Source organism: Mustelus asterias, chromosome 12 (assembly GCF_964213995.1).
Source record: "Mustelus asterias chromosome 12, sMusAst1.hap1.1, whole genome shotgun sequence".
Classification (NCBI taxonomy): domain Eukaryota; kingdom Metazoa; phylum Chordata; class Chondrichthyes; order Carcharhiniformes; family Triakidae; genus Mustelus; species Mustelus asterias.
In genome coordinates this window covers 77397030-77407448 of record NC_135812.1, presented here as the reverse complement: position 1 = coordinate 77407448, position 10419 = coordinate 77397030, and the positions used below count along the sequence as shown (strand labels likewise).

The window sequence follows — 10419 nt, the reverse complement described above, 5'->3', positions numbered from 1 at the left end:
ATACACCCTCAGTGCTGTAAGAGAGGGAGTTCCAGGATTTTATCCCAGCGACCATGAACGAACAATGAAACAGTTCCAAGTCGGGGTGGTCTGTGAAGGGGAACCTGAAGGTGGCAGTGTTCCCATGTACCTGCTGCCAAAGCAGAAGAATCTGAAAGTAGGAGACAGCACTAGAGAGGCTGAGAGAGTTAGGGAAGGAATTCCAGAGCATTGGCCAAAGCAGCTGAGGACAAAGCTGTCAACAGTTGGTGAGGAGGGGCATGGAGGTATTTGAAAACAGGATGAGAAGGTTACAGAGGGCTGAGCTTTAGATACAGAGTGTGGAAGATGTGAGGCTGCCCAGGAGAGCATTGGGATGAAGTCCAGAGGTAGCAAAAGAATGAGTATTTCAGTAACAGGTAGATGAGTTGGGCGGTGTCAACGGCCTTGATTAGGGGAGACACAGACTGGAATGTTACCACCATTCACACCGGCGGGATGTTCCCATCCCACTGCAGTGAACAGAGATTTGGTTGGGCGCCAAATTCTCCGACTTCACTGCAGCGGGAACGTGGTGTGAACGGCCGGTAAGATCGCACCCATAGTGTTGGAAAGAGAGGGTGCCCTTGAGGGGGCAAGGACAGGTTCCATTTGGTTAGAGCTGAGAAGTAAGAAAGATGTGAGTACACTGTTTTGGGTATTCTGTAGATCTCTAAATAGTGAGAGAGAGAAAGAGAGTGAGTGAAAGTGAGCGCGTGAGAGATGGGGGGAGACAAACTGACAGACAGAGATAGAAAAACAAATTGTCAGGGAAATCGCAGAGATTTGCAAGAACTATAGAGTGCCGATACGAGGAACTTTATTTATCCAAATATTGATTGGGGTGATGTTAGAGTAAAGGGTAAGTCAAAGGGTTGGGGGGGTGGAATTTCTGAAATCTGTTCAGGAGAATTTCCTTGACCTGCACATTCTCAGTCCAACTAGCATTTCTGGACCTGGTGCTGGGGAATAGAATCCCCGATGTGGAGATGAATCTCTCATGGAGATGAAATAGAATCCCTCCAGTGTAGAAGGAGGCCATTTGGCCCATTGAATCTGCACCAACTCTCTGAAAGAGCATCTTGCCAAGGTCCAACTACCCCCCTCATCGCACCTTCCCCCCACCCCACCCCACCTCGTCCAATCCTCTGAAATACCTGAACCAAGAGGAGATGCCAAATTATGATACGTCAGGTGCAACACCAAGTAAAAGGATCCACCAGCAAATAACTTTAAATTCTGCATTCAAATTCTCTAACGATACCTGGATGTTCATCTTAAAAATCCTCATCTTCATGAGGATTCAACATTCAGTAGGTAGCATCCAAATCAATCAGAGTTCTTGGAGGAATCTTTGGCATTGCAATGAAAATATCAGGGTTATAGCTTACCAAACACTTGTTTGTCCAATCTTGGGATATGTAAGTTGTGCACAGAAAGAAGTCTCACACAACACCAGGTTAAAGTCCAACAAGTTTATTTGGAATCACGAGCTTTTGGAGCATTGCTCCTTCATCAGGTGATGTACACTATTTTGGGTATTCTGTAGATCTCTAAATAGTGAGAGAAAGTGAGTGAGTGAAAATGAGTGCGTGAGAGAACTTCCTTCATCACCTGATGAAGGAGCAACGCTCCAAAAGCTCGTGATTCCAAATAAACCTGTTGGACTTTAACCTGGTGTTGTGAGACTTCTTACTGTGCCCACTCCAGTCCAATGTCGGCATCACTACATGTGGTGAACCATAGTTGGTTACCACTATGAGTGCTGAGCCATGGATGGTCAGCACTATGGGGGTTTGTAGATATGATTACTGTAGTTACTGTTGGTGTTAGGGTTGGGCTGTTCTACCTGTTGATATTGTTCTGTGGTACACTCCAGTTGGCTCCGCCTACCAGGGGAAGTATAAAGGTCACTGCACTGCCTGGAGACCCTTTAGTCTGGGATTGTATTGTATATAGTGTGCTCCATTCTTGTCAGTAATAAAAGCCTTTATTTCCCGGGTACAATCTAGCCTCCCGAGTGATTTAATCGCGCATCACTACATCATATGTAAGTTTTGTGAGGGATCCTTATATGCTGACAGATATAAATAAGATCGAGGCAATCCAAAAACATGCTCCTCAATTCTGCATGAATCAGTATGAGAAATAATAATCTGGCAAACCAGGGCACGATCTGGGGACCAGGGTACAAATCCCACCATCACAGATGGTGAAATTTGAATTCAATAATAATCTGGAATTAAAAATATAACGATGACCATGAAGCCATTGTCGATTGCCATAAAAATCTGGTTCACTAATGTCCTTTAGGGAAGGAAATCAGCTGTCCTTTCTTGGTTTGGCCTACGTACAACTCCAGAGCCACAGCAATGTGGTTGACTCTTAAATGCTCCCTGTAATGGAGAATTAGGGATGGGCAATGATAACCACATCCCTTAAAATTAATTTGAAAAAACCCAGCCCTATGTTTTAACAGGAAGTGCAGTTTTGATTTTGAATATATCTTGTGAATTTTGTTGCTTCTTGCCAGGAACCACATCGTCTTGTTTCAGGGAATCTTTTATGTGGCTTTGTTCACGAGATTCGCAATCACCTTCGGAATTCAGCATTTGAAAAGTCTGAATAATGACTAGTGCCATTTGAGGAAGGAACTACAATCATTTTGTTTTTGAAATTTCCAGCCACTTCCTCATTCATTCTTTTAAAAGTCCATTGAGGGCAGCAATTTTGTCTACTCCTTAACTAGCTCTGCTCCTGCTGTGAGCAAAGCTTCTTACAGAATCATTGTTCGATTGACTTACTGTGTGCAAACGACCAGCACTGGTCATGAGCCCATTCAAGGTAAGAATGAATAGTTTTAACTTTCTATTTGTTGAAATGATGCTACATGTTTTTCCTGATTATTTGGGCGATGCTGTTTTTGTGTCGGGTGCTCTGACCAGATAGTTAAACAGAAATCACCTGAGCCTTGAAGGGTCCTCTCGTCTGCCCAGCCCGCTAAGATGCTAATCTCTACAGAGCGTCCACCTCCTGGGACAGTTGAAGACATCGGGTCTTTAATAACCCCGTTGATCCGTGTGGTGGTCTATTCGTGTTAAGTCCACATCCACAAGCTGTAACTTCGGTATTTTCACAGAATGATATGAACCATTGTGGTTGTTCAGATAGGTGAATGGGCGGAATTTTACCTTAGCCGTGCGGGTGAACAGGAGTCATGATGCATCGTGAAATGGGGTGTGAAGTAGTGGGGAGGGCTTTCCGAAGTCATTGAGCCATCTCGCAGGGTTTCGTTGGTGGGCATGCATGGAGATTGGAACCTGCCCGTTGACAATTAGAATCATAGAATCCCTACAGTGCAGAAGGAGGCCAGTTGGCCCATCGAGTCTGCACCGACCACAACCCCACCCAGGCCTCACCCCCATATCACTACATATTTATCCGCTAATCTCTCTAACCTACGCATCCTGGGACACTAAGGGGCAATTTAGTATGGCCAATCAACCTAACCCGCACATCTTTGGACTGTGGGAGGAAACCGGAGCACCCGGAAGAACCCATGCAGACACGGGGAGAATGTGCAAACTCCACACAGACAGTGACCCAAGCCGGAAATCGAACCCAGGTTCCTGGAGCTGTGAAGCAGCAGTGCTAACCACTGTGCCACCATGCCACTGTGCTAAACAGCCAATTAAGGCCATGCTAAATTGCTCCTTAGTGTCCTAAGATGTGTGTAGAATAGGTGAATTAGCCATGGTAAATGCGTAGGGTTACAGGACCAGGATTGGGGCAGGGGGGGCAGGGGGTGCTGGGTAAGATGCTCTTTCGGAGAGTTGGTGCATTGTCAATGGGCTGAATGGCCTCTGTGCACCGTAGGGGTTCTGTGGTGCTATAGTATTTAACATATGGGGCGGGGTTTTACGGCCCCGCTCGTCCCTAAACTATAAAATTCCACCGAGATCAATGGACCTTCCCATTGTCCGCCCCTCGCCCGCTCCAATCCCCATGGCAGGCAGCACGGTAGCATTCCAGCGATGGTCTCACTAATGCCGTGTATAACCGAAGTGTTAGATCCTTATTCTTAAGTTCAATTCCTCTCGTAGTAAAGAATAGCATTCCTTCTTGATTACGTTCCTGGCACTGCATCACCACTCTCTCTATGGAGCCAGCTGTGTGTTTCAAGCTCTGGGCTAACACAGTGCTCATGCTCCTCATGGATTCCTCCAATACCGTGAATATAGCACACAGAGTGGAAAGATATGGGCAGTTAGATAGTGAGTCCACAAGCTTGGCTGAGCTGATGATCAAACACTCATGCAAGACAAGCAGTGCAATGGTCAGAGGTCACAGTGAAACATTGAGGCAAGTAATCGCCAGCCTTCCATTGATCAGACACATGATGCTGTGAACAATGAGAAGGGTGTACGGAGATTAGAGGATGGTATAAAATGTAAAAGGTCTGCTTTTTAATTTACCCCTCATTGCTCATACACCCTTAGCAGAACCTTGTTCTTAGCCCTATGTTGTTTGTATCCAAGTGGACCACGGCAACTGACTCTTTCCCCGATCATTCCAGCCGTGCGGTTATGCTCTTAACCCTGGTACTGAACAGGCAACACAACCTTCAGGATTCACATTTTCATCTGCAGAGATCTGTATCTGTCGTCCTAACTGTACTGTCCCCAACTTCAATTACATTCCTTCTAACTCCTCCCCACTTGAATAGTTTCCTGCACCGTGGTGTTGTAGTCAGTCTGCTCATCCTCTTTCAGTCCCTGCTCTCATCCACACAAGCTGCAGGAATTCTCAAGCCTGTTAGACAATTACAAAGGCCACCACCAAAATTATTGTCTGGAACCCCATACCTGCCTGACTCACAATCACATCCCCCTCCTTGCCCGTGAACCAAATTCAAAGTACCTAGTCTAAGAAGTAAATACCCCCTGAAACAAAGTGTCCTGATAACACCCTCCCTGATACATTGCAACATCTGAAGCTAAGACTCAAGATCATCACCTGAGTTTAAGTTTCTCAAGTTGCAGCATAGAAGGATTTTGGGGTCCTCATGCATAAATCGCAAAAAGCTAGCATGCAGGTCCAGCAGGTAATTGGGAAGGCAAATCGAATATTAGCCTTTATTTCATAGGGAATGGAGTATAAAAATAGGGAAGCCTTGCTAAATCTATACAAGGCACTAGTTAGACCACACCTAGAATAGCTATGAACAGTTTTGGTTCCAGTATCTAAGGAAAGATATAATGGCATTGGAGGCAGTTCATTGAAGGTTCACTAGGTTAATCTGGGGTATTGAGGGATTTTTTTAATGAGGAGAGGTTGAGTAGGTTGGGCCTGTTTAGAAGAGTTATTGGAGTTTAGAAGAATGAAAACAACCTTACTGAGACATACAGGATTCTCAGAGGGCTGGACAGTGTAACTGCTGGGAGGTTGTTTCCCCTTATGGGAGAGTCTTAGACCAGGGAGCATAATCTCAGAGTAAGGGATCACCCATTTAAGATAGGGATGAGAAAGATTTTCTTCTCTCTGAGCGTAGTGAATCTGTGGAATTCTTTACAACAGAGAGCCATAGAGGCTGAGTTGTTAAATATGTTCAAGGCTGAGATAGACAGATTTTTAATCAGGATGGGAATCAAGGGTTGTGGGGATAAAGGGGGAAAGTGGAGTTGAGGATTATCACATCAGATTAGTCATGATCTCATTGAACGGTGGAGCAGACTCGATGGGCCGAATGCTCGTATGTCTTATGGCCTTATGGTCTAATGGCCTCAAGCTGAGTACATGGGTGTCCAGTATTTCCCATATGCTTCAGCAACAACACATCAGCCCTCTTTACTGTGTTTTATTTAACTACTTATGTTTAGAAGTATCATAGAATCATAGAATCCTACAGTACAGAAAGAGGCCATTCGGCCCATCGAGTCTGCACCAACCACAATCCCACCCAGGCCCTATCCACATATCCCTACATATTTACCCACTAACCCCTCTAACCTATGCATCCCGGGGCAATTTAGGGGCAATTAAGGGGCAATTTAGAATGGCCAATCAACCTATCCCGCACATCTTTAGACTGTGGGAGGAAACCGGAGCACCCGGAGGAAACCCACGCAGACACGGGGAGAATGTGCAAACTCCACACAGACAGCGACCCGAGCCGGGATTCGAACCCAGGTCCCTGGAGCTGTGAAGCAGCAGTGCTAACCACTGTGCTACCGTGCCGCCCTCAACTCATTTCTGAGCTGGGTAAATAATTTTGCGGGGAATGCGACAGATTGCCACGGAGATGATTGACTATTCTGGAGTTTTGTTTCATTCACGATCAGAAAATATTTACAAAAAGGTTTATAATGGGAGTGGGGAGGTGCAAGTAGAATCCATGATAGGGGAGAATGTGCATGGGATGTGGCAGCAGATTAACTGGGTGAGTAGAACCTATGGTTAGAGTTGTGGAAAGAGATAGATTTGCAAACCAATTAAAATCCTCTTAAATTAAGTTGCATTTTGTTCTTGCAGATAACTCCTTCGCGGAGTAAGCGACGACGAAGCTTGCCACAAAAAAATTGTGTTATCCTTCTACATGGTATGGATCCGATTTCCCTTATTTTGCACGTTTCCACAAAAGCCCATCTTTTCCTTTATAATGAATTTTGGTTTCAGGCTCAGATGTTAACACTTTTGGATGTTCTGCTTCTTCCCTTTGGTTCAACAATGATGTCAGTCTTCAGCCATCATGCACTTATCTTCATCCTATCCTCTCTATCAACTTCCCTTCCCATCTCCAAAAAAATGATGTTAACTGCCATTCTATTTCCTCTTCATTTCCCCTCTTCAAACACTCTCTTGATTAATTCATCTGACTTGCGGCACACACCCTTTTGCTTTAGTTCTATCATATTCTTTATCTCCCCCGTCAGCTCTGGCTTTTGTGGGGATTAGTATCTTATACCAAACCCCAGAGTAAGAAAATTATTGTCGAGGAATGACCATACTGGCAAAAGGTCATTTAAATTGACAACCCACAAGATTTACTGGCAATAAAGACTGACGCTTATCATTTTACCAGTCGAAGCAAGGCACAATTCATAAGCTCAGCACAGTCATAGAATCCTACAGTGCAGAAGGCGGCCATTCGGCGCATCAAGTCTGCACCGACCATAATCCCACACAGGTCCTATTCCCGTAGCCCCTCATATTTACCCTGCTAATCCCCCTGACACGAAGGGACAATTTAGCATGGCCAATCAACCTAACCCGCACATCTTTGGACTGTGGGAGGAAACCGGAGCACCCGGAGGAAACCCACGCAGACATGGGAAGAATGTGCAAACTCTACGCAGACAGTGACCCAAGCCGGGAATCGAACGCGGGTCCCTGGCGCTGTGAGGCAGCAGTGCTAACCACTGTGCCACCGTGCCATTCCATCTTCCCATGATCGTTGGGATCTTCTTTTCTTGGCTCCTTGAACCTGGTCTTTTGGCTCACAGTGTCCTTCACAATTTTTGTTTAGGCAACTTAATTCTTACATACAAATCCCTTTGCAACTTCAAGGTTTCAACTTCCAGTGGGTTCTTTTTCAACCCACTGCTTCCAGTCCACCTTATCTGAAAAAGCTTCCAGTCCACCTTGACTGCTGAATCTGGACACTTCACTGTTGCCTGCTGAATGCTTCTCTCTCTCTATGACGAAGACTGTTTTTTTTCTTAAAAGCAATTGCTTCTGCCCTAAAAATGAGATCCTAACACTGATCTGTATGCTAGATTCTTGCAGCAATCCACACACTGTAACAATTAACGTTAGTCACTTCTTGGTTCTTTCAGCCAAGCCTCAAACCGAGATAAATACCTATTGACTAGTAATGTCCTTTGCAGATGCTAACTTCCTAGTAAGACCCTCCCTAACTGTCTTCTGACCAATGGTACTCTGACCACCTTGCTGAACATTACTTTTTTTCCTGAAAGCTACCTCACTGTATTTGGCCCTTAAAGAGACACAGACTCTAAGACTTCTTAACAAAATGAATTACTCCAATAATACAGACAAATTTAGACTTTCCATCACAAAGTTTATGTGTAGTGCAATTTGATAACTTAATTTCACAAATGGGCCAGTGAAGTGAAGTGGCTCCCCCCATCTTTCGCCTTTGTTGGAATGAATTTAGCTTGTATCTGAATCATCTCTTCTTTAAAGATCCCTGTAATAACTCTGTAATGGAGGCGAAAGTCCCATCACCAAGTTACTTTATTTACACCACACATCTGTACACAGCCAGTTCTCCAGTTGCTCCCTGCTGAATGCAGGCTGGGAGTCTGACTCACCTGCTTTAAATAGGGATCATGAGGCTCCCTGATTTAACCATCAATTAGGACTCATCAGGTATCTTTTTCAGGTACCAAGCAAATAAACTAACTCAAATTAACTTAGGGACAAATTAAAAGGGGCAGCTCCCCAAAAGGAGGGGGAACAGCCCAAACCAAAAATCAAATCACAAAGGAAACTTAAAACATCAAATTAAAATGTGATTATCGGGGTTTATAATACACCCCAGCCCCTGTGGTGCCCAGTGGGTGCGGAAGGCATCAACTGCCCCCGCGAAAACTGCATGCTCCCTCTCCAGAGACACCTGGCCGCGAATATAGCCGCAGTAGAGGGGCAGACAGTCAAGATGGAAGGACTCATCAGGTAGCTCTTTTGCATACCAACCAAATAAACTAACTCAAATTAACTTAAGGAGAAATTAACCTCATTAGCCTGACTGAAGTCATCACAATCTCCCATTGTTCTGTTGCAATTTGGCTTCCTTTCATCCCAGCTACATCCCTTCTCAGCCCAATGAATATGTTCCCAGTTTTGGTCTCCTTTCAACCATGTCTCCATAATGGCTAGGAGATCATAACTATTTACCTCAATTTGTGCCGTCAGTTCGTCTATCTTATTCCGAATGCTTTGTGCACTAGGATACAAAGCCTTCAGGCTCGCCTTTTTGCCATTTTTAATCATCCTGACTTCTCTTCACTCTGTGGCTCTATTTATCTCTCGCCCTCGATTACCCCATCGACTGTTTTTGCATTTTACTGTGCCTCAATATTAACGTTAAATTATCTCTCGCACCTCCCCCACTTGATTGGTTCAATGGGACGCTGTTCCATTAGTCACATCACTGACATAGTGGTACCTCACTGAGTGATCTGAGGATAGTGAGGTGATTATTGTCCCTGTTTAAAATGTTGATTGTTAGAAGGAATGAATATTCCCCCAGTGCCTGCTACGTTGGGTGGATATGTGTAGGACTGAACATCTTTCAGCTTCCCCCAGGATGTTTTTGGGAATTGGGAAGCTAATCGGGTGATGTAGTGAGATTAACTGCTTTGTCTTTCTCCATGTGAAAGAGAAAGATCTCTAAATAGCGCTGTCATTTTTTTGCAGGGTCACTTCGGTATCTAAGTTACGACTTATTCACCCTCCACTTCCATGGGTAGGAGACACCAAGCTTCGTGGCATCTTTACAACGTCGGTAATCAAGTTCAACTTTCAAACAATGTCTTCAGAACTCCAAAACATTCACCTGTACATATCTCCAGATTAAAAATAACCCAGCAGATCAGAACTTCAATACAGAAGAATCAGAAGAAAAAACATCAAGTCAAGTACTCGTCCCATCAAAGTGTCCCCTCCCAAAGTTCAGATACATTCTCAGATATACGGAGGAAACTTTTGTATTTATACTCCCTGATCTCGAACTATAATTGAATGAAACTGTAGGCTACCGAGATATCTTTTCATCACCACCCTGACAGCTGTCCTCCCCATGTGTTTACTTGCCTTGCACACTGTAACAGTGCAAAAAAAATCACCTCATCCAAACTTTATTTAGGAATGAACATCTTTGGAGCTCAATCTTGGAACTCGGCAGATGACAATTTGAGAGCTCACTCAATGTTTGAGTACCTTTTGCTATGAATGGTGTGACAATGGGCTGTTGTAGTCCAGTGTAGAGCATGGTTGGGAAAGTATGTTAAACTTTCCTGTGAAAAGATTGTGCCTTACAATTCCTGACTGGCGGGAAATTTTTATGATGTCATCACAATATGATGTTGCAATAAATTTTACCTCAGAGTTTTTTTAGGAACATTGAAGGTGTTAAAATTGAGCCTCCATTGGAAATTTTCTCCAAACTATTCTACTTCTGCCAACATAAACATTAGAGTGGGGGAACAGGAGCAACTTAAAGGAAATTCCCAGCCTCTGGAATTTTCATTCACCCCTGTGGGCACTCATCCTAGTAACCATTGGTGCACTATTCCACCACAAGGACTTCACAAACCAGGTTGTTCTCAACTGCCATTCAACCACCTGCATTTTCCCCACAGTTGTGACGAGCATGAT

The 10419-nt window shown here is 44.4% G+C and overlaps 1 long non-coding RNA gene across 1 annotated transcript; it reads left to right on the top strand.

Moving 5' to 3' along the window:
- The first annotated feature begins 2495 nt into the window (after positions 1-2495).
- LOC144501959 (uncharacterized) lies at positions 2496-10175 on the top strand. The gene is made up of 3 exons (XR_013499228.1): positions 2496-2862; positions 6550-6616; positions 9460-10175. It is a non-coding gene; the product is annotated as an uncharacterized LOC144501959 (long non-coding RNA).
- The last annotated feature ends 244 nt before the right edge of the window (positions 10176-10419 follow it).